We start from the raw sequence: 12775 nt of genomic DNA, 5'->3' as shown, positions 1-12775 counted from the left end.
TGAGGGCTGGGACGCCGGGTGTGGGGCGCACATCCCGGGACGCTGCAGGGTTGAGCAGCACCAACAGAAACAGAGTTAAAGTGGCCAGAACATTAGTAGAGAACGGGCCGCAATCCTTCTGTTCCGTGACAGAGGCTGAAATTTGGCCGCTGCTGCTCTGACTCTCAGAAGAGGCACAGCAAACCGCCAGGGAAAGCCGCCAGAGAACAAAAGCCTGGAAATACCGGCTCAGAGAGTGCCCATCCCCATCCTCCCTCGCAGGGGACACGGAGACTCTACCCAAACAGGGTTGCCTGAGTATTGGCGCGGCAGGCCCCTCCCCCAGAACACAGAAGGCAGGCTGAAAAATCAAGAAGCCCACAACCCGGGCGCCTGGGTGGCGCAGTCATTGAGCGCCTGCCTTCGGCTTAGGGCGTGATCCCGGCGTTCCGGAAAGGAGTCCCTCATCGGGCTCCTCCGCTGGGAGCCTGCTTCTTCCTCTCCCACTCCCCTGCTTCTGTTCCCTCTCTCGCTGGTTGGCTGCCACATAAATAAATAAATAAAATCTTTAAAGAAGAAGCCCACATCCCTAAGATCCCTATAAAACAAGGGGCACGGCCTGGGACCCAGTCAATAATTTGGGCTCTGGAAACCCCGCAACCTCTCTTCATCAGAATGACAAGAAGGAGAAGCCCCCCCCAGCAAAGAAAAGACAGTGATTCTGTGGCCTCTGCCACAGAAATAATGGATATGGATGTAACCAAATTATCAGAAATGGAATTCAGAGTAACGATGGTCAAAATGATGAGTAGAATTGAAAAAACTATTAACGAAAAGGTTACTGAGAATATAGAATCCCTAAGGACAGAAATGAGAGCGAATCTGACAGAAATTAAAAATTCTATGAGCCAAATGCAGGCAAAACTAGAGGCTCTGACGGCCAGGGTCGCAGAAGCAGAGGAACGGGTTAGTGAATTGGAGGATGGGTTAATAGAGGAAAAAATGAAAATAGAAGATGGTCTTAAAAAAATCCACGCCCACGAATGTAGGTTACGGGAGATTACTGACTCAATGAAACGATCCAATGTTAGAATCATCGGCATCCCCGAGGGGGTGGAGAAAAACAGAGGTCTAGAAGAGATATTTGAACAAATTGTAGCTGAAAACTTCCCTAATCTAGCAAGGGAAACAAACATTCGTGTCCAAGAGGCAGAGAGGACCCCTCCCAAGCTCAACCACGACAAACCTACGCCACGTCACGTCATAGTGCAATTCGCAAATATTAGATGCAAGGATACAGTATTGAAAGCGGCCAGGGCAAAGAAATTTCTCACGTACCAAGGCAAAAGCATCAGAATTACGTCAGACCTGTCTACACAGACCTGGAATGAGAGAAAGGGTTGGGGGAGCATATTTAAAGCTCTTTCAGAGAAAAACATGCAGCCAAGGATCCTTTATCCAGCAAGGCTGTCATTCAGAATTGATGGAGAAATAAAGACATTTCAGAATCGCCAGTCACTAACCAATTTTGTAACCACGAAACCAGCCCTACAGGAGATATTACGGGGGGTTCTATAAAAGTAAAAAGGCCCCAAGAGTGATACAGAACAGAAAGTCACAGCCAATACAAACAAAGACTTTACTGGCAACATGGCAACATTAAAATCATATCTCTCAGTAATCAGTCTTAATGTAAATGGTTTGAACCATCCCATAAAACGCCACAGGGTTGCAGATTGGATAAAAAGAAATGACCCATCCATTTGCTGTCTACAAGAGACTCATTTCGAACCCAAAGATGCATTCAGACTGAGAGTAAGGGGATGGAGTACCATCTTTCACGCAAATGGACCTCAAAAGAAAGCTGGGGTAGCAATTCTCATATCAGATAAATTGGATTTTAAACTACAGACTATAGTTAGAGATGCAGAAGGGCACTATATTATTCTTAAGGGAAGTATTCAACAAGTGGATATGACAATTATAAATATATATGCCCCCAACAGGGGAGCAGCAAGATACACAAGCCAACTCTTAACCAGAATAAAGAGACATATAAATAAAAATACATTAATAGTAGGGGACCTCAACACTCCACTCTCAGAAATAGACAGAACACCCTGGCAAAAACTAAGCAAAGAATCAAAGGCTTTGAATGCCATACTCGACGAGTTGGACCTCATAGATATATATAGAACACTACACCCCAGAACCAAAGAATACTCATTCTATTCTAATGCCCATGGAACATTCTCAAGAATAGACCATGTTCTGGGACACAAAACAGGTCTCAACCGATACCAAAAGATTGAAATTATCCCCTGCATATTCTCAGACCACAACGCTCTGAAATTGGAACTCAACCACAAGGAAAAATTTGGAAGAAACTCAAACACTTGGAGACTAAGAACCATCCTGCTCAGGAATGACTCGATAAACCAGGAAATCAAAAATCAAATTAAACAATTTATGGAGACCAATGAGAATGAAAATACAACAGTCCAAAACCTATGGGATACTGCAAAGGCAGTCCTAAGGGGGAAATACATAGCCATCCAAGCCTCACTCAAAAGAATAGAAAAATCTAAAATGCAGTTTTTATATTCTCACCTCAAGAAGCTGGAACAGCAACAGAGGGACAGGCCTAATCCACGCACGAGGAAGCAGTTGACCAAAATTAGAGCTGAAATCAATCAAGCAGAAACCAGAAGTACAGTAGAGCAGATCAACAGGACTAGAAGCTGGTTCTTTGAGAGAATCAATAAAATTGACAGACCACTGGCAAGACTTATCCAAAAGAAAAGAGAAAGGACCCAGATTATTAAAATTATGAATGAAAAAGGAGAGGTCACGACGAACACCATTGAAATTGGAAGGATTATTAGAAATTTTTATCAACAGCTATATGCCAATAAACTAAGCAATCTGGAAGAGATGGAATCCTTCCTGGAAACCTATAAACTACCAAGATTGAAACCGGAAGAAATTGATTCCTTAAACAGGCCAATTAATTATGAAGAAATTGAGTCAGTGATAAACAACCTTCCAAATAACAAAACTCCAGGCCCGGACGGTTTTCCTGGGGAATTCTACCAAACATTCAAAGAAGAAATAATACCTATTCTCCTAAAGCTATTTCAAAAAATAGAAACAGAAGGAAAGCTACCAAACTCATTCTATGAGGCCAATATTACCTTGATCCCCAAACCAGGCAAAGACCCCCTCAAAAAGGAGAATTACAGACCGATTTCCCTAATGAATATGGACGCCAAAATCCTCAACAAGATACTTGCTAATAGAATCCAACAGTACATTAAAAGGATTATCCATCACGATCAAGTGGGATTCATACCTGGGATGCAAGCGTGGTTCAATATTCGCAAATCAATCAGCGTGATACATCATATCAACAAGAAAAGACTCAGGAACCATATGATCCTCTCAATCGATGCCGAAAAAGCATTTGACAAAATACAGCATCCTTTCCTGATTAAAACCCTTCAGAGTGTAGGAATAGAAGGTACATTTCTCAATCTCATAAAAGCCATCTATGAAAAGCCTACTGCAAATATTATTCTCAATGGGGAAAAGCTGGAAGCCTTTCCCTTAAGATCAGGAACTCGACAAGGATGCCCACTCTCGCCACTATTATTCAACATAGTACTAGAAGTCCTTGCAACAGCAATCAGACGACAAAAAGGGATCAAAGGTATTCAAATTGGCAAAGAAGAAGTCAAAATGTCTCTCTTTGCAGATGACATGATACTCTATATGGAAAACCCAAAAGAAGCCACTCCCAAACTATTAGAAGTTATAGAGCAATTCAGTAACGTGGCGGGATACAAAATCAATGCTCAGAAATCAGTTGCATTTCTATACACGAATAACGAGACCGAAGAAAGAGAAATTAGGGAATCCATCCCATTTACAATAGCACCAAAAACCATACGTTACCTTGGAATTAACTTAACCAGAGACGTAAAGGACCTATATTCTAGAAACTATAAATCACTCTTGAAAGACATTGAGGAAGACATAAAAAGATGGAAAGATATTCCATGCTCATGGATTGGAAGAATTAACATAGTTAAAATGTCCATGCTACCCAGAGCAATCTACACTTTCAATGCTATCCCGATCAAAATACCGAGGACATTTTTCAAAGAACTGGAACAAATAGTCCTTAAATTTGTATGGAAACAGAAAAGGCCCCGAATCTCCAAGGAACTGTTGAAAAGGAAAAACAAAGCTGGGGGCATCACAATGCCGGATTTCGAGCTGTACTACAAAGCTGTGATCACAAAGACAGCATGGTACTGGCACAAAAACAGACACATAGACCAATGGAACAGAATAGAGAGCCCAGAAATGGACCCTCGGCTCTTTGGGCAACTAATATTTGATAAAGCAGGAAAAAACATCCGGTGGGAAAAAGACAGTCTCTTCAATAAATGGTGCTGGGAAAATTGGACAGCTACATGCAAAAGAATGAAACTTGACCACTCTCTCACACCATACACAAAAATAAACTCCAAATGGATGAAAGACCTCGATGTGAGACAGGAATCCATCAAAATTCTAGAGGAGAACATAGGCAGCAACCTCTACGACATCGGCCAAAGCAACCTTTTTCATGACACATCCCCAAAGGCAAGAGAAACAAAAGATAAAATGAATTTATGGGACTTCATCAAGATTAAAAGTTTCTGCACAGCCAAGGAAACAGTCAGAAAAACTAAGAGGCAGCCCACGGAATGGGAGAATATATTTGCAAATGACACTACAGATAAAGAAGACTGGTATCCAAGATCTACAAAGAACTTCTCAAACTCAATACACGAGAAACAAATAAACAAATCAAAAAATGGGCAGAAGATATGAACAGACACTTTTCCAATGATGACATACAAATGGCTAACAGACACATGAAAAAATGTTCAAAATCATTAGCCATCAGGGAAATTCAAATCAAAACCACCCTAAGATACCACCTTATGCCAGTTAGAATGGCAAAAATAAACAAGGCAAGAGACAACAATTGTTGGAGAGGATGTGGAGAAAGGGGATCCCTCCTACATTGTTGGTGGGAATGCAAGTTGGTATAGCTACTCTGGAAAACAGTGAGGAGGTCCCTTTAAAAGTTAAAAATTGAGCTATCCTATGATTCAGCCATTGCACTACTGGATGTTTACCCCAAAGATACAAACGTAGTGAAGAGAAGGGCCATATGCACCCCAATGTTCATAGCAGCATTGCCCACAATAGCCAAATCGTGGAAGGAGCCGAGATGCCCTTCAACAGATGACTGGATTAAGAAGTTGTGGTCCATATATACAATGGAATATTACTCAGCTATCAGAAAGAACGAGTTCTCAACATTTGCTGCAACATGGATGGCGCTGGAGGAGATAATGCTAAGTGAAATAAGTCAGAGAAAGACAACTATCGTATGATTTCTCTCATCTATGGAACATAAGAACTAGGATGATCAGTAGGGGAAGAAAGGGATAAAAGAGGGGTGGTAATCAGAAGGGAGAATGAAATATGAGAGACTATGGACTATGAGAAACAAACTGAGGGCCTCAGAGGGGAGGGGTTGGGGGAATGGAATAGACCAGTGATGGGTAGTAAGGAGTGCACGTATTGCATGGTGTACTGGGTGTTATACACAACTAATGAATCATCGAGCCTTACATCGGAAACCGGGGATGTACTGTATGGTGACTAACATAATATAATAAAAGATCATTAAAAAAAAGAAGAAGAAACAGAAGGAAAGCTACCAAACTCATTCTATGAGGCCAATATTACCGTGATCCCCAAACCAGGCAAAGACCCTATCAAAAAGGAGAATTACAGACCGATTTCCCTAATCGGGAATCTTCAACAAGATCCTCAACAAGATCCTGGCTAATAGAATCCAACAGTACATTAGAAGGATTATACATCGTGATCAAATGGGATTCATCCTTGGGAATCAAGGGTGGTTCCACAGTCACAAATCAACCTGTGTCATAGATTTTATCAACAAGAAAAAAGCCAAAAATCATATGATCCTCTCAATAGACGCAGAAAAAGCATTTGACAAAATACAGCATCCTTTCCGATTAAAACCCTTCAGAGTGTAGGGATAGAGGATACATTCCTCAATCTCATAAAAACCATCTATGAAAAGCCTACAGCAAATATTCTCAGTAGGGAAAGGCTGGAAGTCTTTCCCTTAAGATCAGGAACATGACAATGATGCCCACTCTCACCACTATTATTCAACATAGACGTCCTTGCAACAGCAATGAGACAACAAAAAGGGATAAAAGGTATCCAAATCGGCAAAGAAGAAGTCAAAATGTTTCTCTTCGCAGATGACATGATACTCTACATGGAAAACCCAAAAGAATCCACCCCCAAACTACTAGAAGTTATAGAGCAATTCAGTAATGTGGCGGGATACAAAATCAATGCTCAGAAATCATTTGCATTTCTATACACGAATAATGAGACTGGAGAAAGAGAAATTCGGGAATCCATCCCATTTACAATAGCACCAAAAATCATACGTTGCCTTGGAATTCACTTAACCGGAGACATAAAGTATCTATATTCTAGAAACTACAAATCACTCTTGAAAGACATTGAAGAAGACACAAAAAGATGGAAAAATATTCCATGCTCATGGATCAGAAGAATTTACATAGTTAAAATGTCCATGCTACCCAGAGCAATCTACACTTTCAATGCTATCTCAATCAAAATAACGAGGACATTTTTCAAAGAACTGGAACATTAGTCCTTAAATTTGCATGGAACCAGAAAAGGCCCTGAATCACCAAGGAACTGTTGAAAAGGAAAAACAAAGCTGGGGGCATCACAATGCTGGATTTCGAGTTGTACTATAAAGCTGTGATCACAAAGACAGCATGGTACTGGTAGAAAAACAGACACATAGACCAATGGAACAGAATAGAGAACCCAGAAATGACCCTCAGCTCTTTGGGCAACTAATCTCTGATAAAGCAGGAAAAAACATCCAGCGGAAAAAAGACAGTCTCTTCAATAAATGGTGCTGGGAAAATTGGACAGCTACAGGCAAAAGAATGAAACTTGACCACTCTCTCACACCATACACAAAGACAAACTTGAAATGGATGAAAGACCTTGATGTGAAACAGGAATCCATCAAAATCCTAGAGAACATAGGCAGCAACCTCTATGACATCGGCCAAAGCAACCTTTTTCATGACACATCTCCAAAGGCAAGAGAAACAAAAGAATAAATGAACTTGTGGGACTTCATCAAGATAAAAAGCTTCTCCACAGCCAAGGAAACAGCCAAAAACCTAAGAGGCAGCCCATGGAATGGGAGAATATATTTGCAAATGACACTACAGATAAAAGACTGGTGTCCAAGATCTACAAAGAACTTCTCAAACTCAATATGCGAGAAACAAATAAACAAATCATAAAATGGGCAGAAGATTTGAATAGACACTTTTCCAATGATGACATACAAATGGTTAAGAGACATATGAAAAAATGTTCAAAATCTTTAGCCATCAGGGAAATTCAAATCAAAACCACACTAAGATACCACCTTACGCCAGTTAGAATGGCAAAAATAGACAAGGCAAGAGACAACAATTGCTGGAGATGCTGTGGAGAAAGGGGATCCTTCCTACATTGTTGGTGGGAATTCAAGTTGGTACAGCCACTCTGGAAAACAGTGTGGAGGTCCCTTAAAAAGTTATAAATGGAGCTACCCTATGACCCAGCCATTGCACTACTGGGTATTTACTCTAAAGATACAGACATAGTGAAAAGAAGGGCCATATGCACCCCAATGTTCATAGCAGCATTGCCCACAATAGCCAAATCATGGAAGGAGCCGAGATGCCCTTCAACAGATGACTGGATTAAGAAGTTGTGGTCCATATATACAATGGAATATTACTCAGCTATCAGAAAGAACGAATTCTCACCATTTGCTGCAACATGGATGGCACTGGAGGAGATAATGCTAAGTGAAATAAGTCAAGCAGAGAAAGACAATTATCATATGGTTTCTCTCATCTATGGAACATAAGAACTAGGAAGAACGGTAGGGGAAGAAAGGGATAAAGAAAGTGGAGGTAATCAGAAGGGGGAATGAAGCATGAGAGACTATGGACTCTGAGAAACAAACTGAGGGCTTCAGAGGGGAGGGGGATGGGAGAATGGGATAGACTGGTGAACGGTAGTAAGGAGGGCACGTATTGCATGGTTCACTGGGTATTATATGCAACCAATGAATCATCTAACTTTACATCAGAAACCAGGGATGTACTGTATGGTGACTTAACATAATATCATAAAAAAACATTTTGCAAAAAGAATTTAATTGAAAAAAAGAAAAATAGAATAAAATTAAATTATCTTTTAATTCTAACTGATGTACTTCAAAATCTCAAGGTGGGACTGCCAACTGAATCCATATTTTCATAGTATAACTGCCGTTATGCATTGTTTATTAGATTTTGGGTTTATTTTTTCACTCTCCATTATAGCATCAATGGAACTAATAAATTTACTTGGTATCAGAGAGGTCCACTGAGAAACTTAATATCAAGATCTTGGGTCTAATTAGGCATTTACTTAAGCTGGAAGAAAAGCTAGTATAATTTTAGGCTTTAGAGAATCTGAGAAATATTTCTAGTCAATTCAGAAATATCAGATCTCCAGATCCCTGGAAATCAAGAAGTAATTCAGTAAATAAAAAATCTTCAACTTATCCTGGATTTTAAAACCAGGCTTTGAAAACATGAAAGTGATTACTTTTAAAGCTTCATCTATAATAGTGGTAAGATAAGAATCAATGAAAATATAGTCAGTGAACAAAGAATTTTTTTTTCCCTGAAGTCCTGAGTCATGGATCATAGGTTAAGAATAATACTCTATTTCTGGGGCATTGTGCTCCCACACCACAATGATTAAATTGTCCAAGAATATCAATCTTTCCCTCTCTCTTTATCCTAATTAATCCTCTATCATTTTATTTTTACTATCAAAGCATATATTTAAATGAACAATTACAATTTCTTTAATAATGGATTCATTACCTGTTATGACACAATATACAATATCTGATAGTAATATAGATATCATGTTTATTGATTCACTATAATTAAAATTATAATGCACAATGTAGGAAATTTAAGAACCTTTTAAATATATAAAATAGCAAGTATGAGGTATGAGTGCTCCTCACGGATGTAGGATCCATAGTGGTCATTGATAATTGATCAAATAACTCTTTCCTGCTGGCCCCGGATATCACCAAAAAAATTTGTAAAAATCTGCTTGCATTTAGTATTCTGCCTTCAGTAATTAAGAAAGCTACAATACTGTCTTTAACTGTTTTTAATCTTTCAACATAAAATATCTTCTTTATCTGTTATTTTAATGACTTAATAGTCAGAAGTAGAAACTCAGTCAATTTTTTTTTTACAACCAGTTAATAACCTTCAGTTTCTAATTCATTTGGTATAAAGGTGGAGGTGGGTCTTGGCATATTTGGTTGCCCTGATAAGTGAACCAGAATCACAAGCCTATGATGTATGATTGGCTGCAATAGATTGGATAATATCCTATATCACTCCCTACTCATTACCTATGAAATGAAGCAAGGTTGCATAACAACCACAGTAGTTTAAACTTTGAAGCCTTTCATGTGACTGGGTCAAAAATTAATAAGTTGAAATTCTCTTCCCATGTCTCTGTGAGACTTTCAGTAGAATATAAGGGTGTCTTTCAATGAGAGCATGCTGGCATTTGGAGATGACATTTTCTGGTTGTACAATACTGTCCCTCATATCGCTATATGTTTAGGATCTCCCAGCTCTTACCCTCTAAAACCAGTCATGCCTCAATTTCTGCAAAATTCCAAAAGTTGATCAACTTCCATTTTTGTGTTATAGACATAATAAAAAGGAAGTGTTGTGTTATGTCAATAATTGTACTCTTAACGATATGTGCAAGATGCCTCATGAACCAGTTGATACATCTAGCCCAAGATTTTTTTTATCAGGAATACAAGGTAAAAGCAAACATTAACTCTGGATATATGGTGGATAAAGTTGGATAGTCTGAGGGTAATCAAAATAGATTAATTTTATTTTAAATAAAATTCACAAAAACTTCAAGGGCTTTGATAGATGAGTCATTCACGTGCCTACATTGTTGTTTATTGTAAACTGACTCCAAAGATTCATGCTGCTTTTCTTATCTAGCACCATCACTGCAATGGTGTGTTAGAATGAATAACTGATTATAAAAAGGAGAGGGAATGTCTGTATAAGTTTAATTCTGAGGTGGCTGAGATATATTTTGGTTGACAAATGATATAGGGAAAAATAAAGTTTAATGATACAAACAGAACACATTGAATGTGCCCCCCCTTTTTTTCCATGTAGATTTAAAGAACTAAACAGTCATTGTAACCATGGTGAGGAGCTGAAGACCATATATTATTACACAGCCACTCCTCTCTTCTCTGAGAATCTAAGTTGTTACTTGTTCTCTGTCAGACTTGGGAGCTAGCTAGTTAAAACAATAAAACAATTGCTAATATTTATGGGCCTCTGTTCAGCTTTTTATTTCTGTTAGTGCTATGTACCTCTTTCTTATCTGGCTGCCCTCCAGGGGGAGCTTCTTGTTTGGTTCTGTCTCAGCCTTCATGTAGAACTCAGTGCTCTGTAGCATTGCCCCATAAAGCAAACTTCCTCCACGAAACACTGAGCAAGAGAGATTGTAATAAAGATTTCATGTGGGACTGAGAAATAAAGTTTACATCTTACACCACAGAACAGCGTTAACAATTTATTACAATTCCCCGTTTTGTTTTCATCCAAAGTCGCTTGTTTAATGACCAAACATTAGGATTTCTCTCCTTCTTCATGCCTTTCATATCTCTGCTATTGTGTCAAACAACCCAGCTCTATTTTCAAATTTGTAAACAATACTTTGTTAAACAAACAAACAAAAAACCCTATATTTATTAAGGTCCTCTCCTTTTATACAGTGGTTCAACAACCATCTAATATTATCGTTTTCAATTCCAGTATAATTAATGTACAGTATTATATTAGTTTCAGGCACAATATAGTGATTCATCAGTTTATGCATTACTTAGTGCCCATCATAGCAAATGTACTCTTAATCTCCTTCACCTATTTCACCCATTCCCACACCCACCTACCCTCAGGTAACCACCAGTTTGTTTTCTGTATTTGAGTTTGTTCTTGTTTGTTTGTCTCTTTTTTCTTTGTTCATTTTTTTTTTGTTTCTTAAATTCCACTTATGTGTGAAATCCTATGATATTTTCCTTTCTCTGACACTGACTTACTTTACTTAGAATTATACCCTCTAGATCCATCCACGTGACTACAAATGGCAAGGAACTTACACAACCCAACACCAAAAAATCAAATAATCCAATTAAAAATGGGCAGAAGACATGAACAGACATTTCTCTAAAGAAGACGTACAAATGGACAACTAAATCATAGGGATGTGTGACATCACTATTATTATCACTAGATGCTTGACACCACTATTCATCAGAGAAATGCAAATCAAAACCACAAAGAGATATCACTTCATGTTTGTCAGAATTACTAAAATAAAAAAAACAAGAAACAGCAAGTGTTGACAAGGATGTGGAGAAAAAGGAATCCTCATGCACTGTTTTTGGGAATGCAAATTGGAACAGTCAGTGTGGAAACAGTATGGAGGTTCCTCAAAAAATTAAAAATAGAAATATCATATGATCCAGTAATTCCACTACTGGTATTTACCCAAAGAATACAAAAACACTAATTGAAAAACAAATATACATCCCCATGTTTATTGCAGTATTATTTAAAATAGCGAAGTTATGGAAGCAACCCAAGTGTTCACCATCCATCAATAGATGAATGGATAAGGCAGAAGTGATATATATATATAGATAGATAGATAGATATAGATATAGATATAGATATAGATATAGATATAGATATAGATAGATAGATATCAGCCATAAAAAAGAACATCCATCTAATCTTAATCCATGTGGTCTTTTGAAGATACAGGCAGTATCTCACATTCCATCTTTGCACACACACCCTTCAATCAGTTTATCCGAGTATTCATTTACTATACCAAAGGAGCTCAGATATTCTAGTACAGTGAAATTTGAGTCAAAATTGGGGACCCTAGGGGTGCCTGGGTGGCTCAGTCGTTAAGCATCTGCCTTCAGCTCAGGGCGTGATCCCAGAATTCTGGGAACGAGCCCCATATCAGGCTCCTCCGCTGGGAGCCTGCTTCTTCCTCTCCTGCTCCCCCTGCTTGTGTTCCCTCTCTTGCTGGCTGTCTCTCTCTGTCAAATAAATAAATAAAATCTTAAAAAAAATTGTGGACTCTAGCTCTGTAACAACACTGTAAATTTACTTAAGACAACCTAGCTAAGCATCAGTTTCTTTATTTATTTAAAAATTGAGCCTTAAATTTGATAAAATGTTTTGTATATACTTTACCTTATTTGATCCTTGAAACAACCGTAGAAGATAGGCAAGGAAAATATTGTCCTCAGTTTACAAATCAGAAAATCAGAGAGGTATAAGGATTTGTTCAAAGATACATAGCTGTTGTCTGGAGTAGGATTTGATCGCAATCATTCTGATTCCCATCTAGTGTCATTTCTACTCTGTTGTGTCACTTTTTTTTCCTGGATAGATGAAAGAAAAATCTGTGCAGATATTTTTTGAAAAAATTTTATGGCAGT

Source organism: Ursus maritimus, unplaced genomic scaffold, assembly GCF_017311325.1.
Source record: "Ursus maritimus isolate PB19 unplaced genomic scaffold, ASM1731132v1 scaffold_16, whole genome shotgun sequence".
Taxonomy (NCBI): Eukaryota; Metazoa; Chordata; class Mammalia; order Carnivora; family Ursidae; genus Ursus; species Ursus maritimus.
The sequence above is the reverse complement of the archived record's forward strand: the minus strand, read 5'-3'. Positions refer to the sequence as shown.